This window comes from Tupaia chinensis, unplaced genomic scaffold (genome assembly GCF_000334495.1).
Source record: "Tupaia chinensis unplaced genomic scaffold, TupChi_1.0 Scaffold138441_1, whole genome shotgun sequence".
NCBI lineage: Eukaryota > Metazoa > Chordata > Mammalia > Scandentia > Tupaiidae > Tupaia > Tupaia belangeri.
In genome coordinates, this window is record NW_006198338.1 from 561,108 (window position 1) to 562,349 (window position 1,242).

Sequence of the window (1,242 nt, forward strand, 5' to 3'; positions counted from 1 at the left end):
ATCCCCCCTGGGGGGTGACTTCTCGCTTTCTGTCTCTCTGTCTCTCTCTATCTTTCTGGTGAGCACACGTGCCCTATAGCAAAAACCTCTCCAAAAAAGGAAAAAAAAAAGAAAAGGAAAGTGAGAAAGCAAGCTACCAGGTCTGGGACTCAAACTGCGGTCGGCCATGTGGGAGTCCAGCACCCTTAACCACCATGCCACCTGCCGGTCCCCACTCCATCCTTTCTTTTTTTGGGAAGAGGTTTTAGCTATAGGACGCATGTGTTTGCCAGACAGACAGAGAGAGACAGAGAGACAGAAAGTGAGAAATCACCTCCCAGGGGGGATGGTCACGCCACAATCCCTTCTCCTCCATTCTCCTCTCGTGATCTTGGGCACGCACGCACATGCGCCCAGCGTGAGTTTTAAGCCACCAGGTCCGGGACGCGAACTGCGGTCGGCTACGTGGGAGTCCAGCAACATAGGCATTATGCTAACTGCTGGTCCCAACTCCATCCTTTCTTGATAACAGACCCCTAATTTTGATCCATGCACAAAAGTCTCCAGCGATTAATGACAAGTGGTCTAAATCAATCACAGATGGCCCATTTTCCACTTTCCCAGTCTCACTACAAGTGACCATGAAACCCACTTTGGGCAAAGAAATATTATAGGAAGTCTGCTAAGAGTCCTCCTAGGAGAAAAAAATAATAACTGCTAAAGAGCATGTGTGTTTGCCAGGCACAGAAAGACAGAGAGATGGCGGATGCACGCCCTAGTCAGACTATGGTCCTGCTGCAATCCCTTCTTCTCTGTCTCTCCATCTGTTAGCGTTTGGGCCACACACATGCACCCGACCTGTTTTTCAAACCACCAGGGCTGGAATTTGAATCCCATGGTCAGCCCTATGGAATTCATCGCTAGGCTATGGAGCTAGCACACAGCGTTTTAAAACAAATTTTTTTAAAAATAAGGATTTAATTATGTTTATCATTATTATTATAAATTATTATTCTTTGTTATCGGGCTCATACACTCACCAGAAAGAGACACATAGAGTCAGAGACAGGGAAAGTGAAAAAGTAAGCCACCACATCCAGGACTCGAACCCATGTGGGAGTCCAGTTCCTTTAACCACCGCACCACCTGCTGGCCCCAAGTCTTCTTTTGACACTAAACTAGCTCATTAAAGTTCTAAGCTCTTCAACTCCTATGAGTCCTGCATTTCTTTTTTTTTTTTTTTTTTGATTTTTGCCATACAGG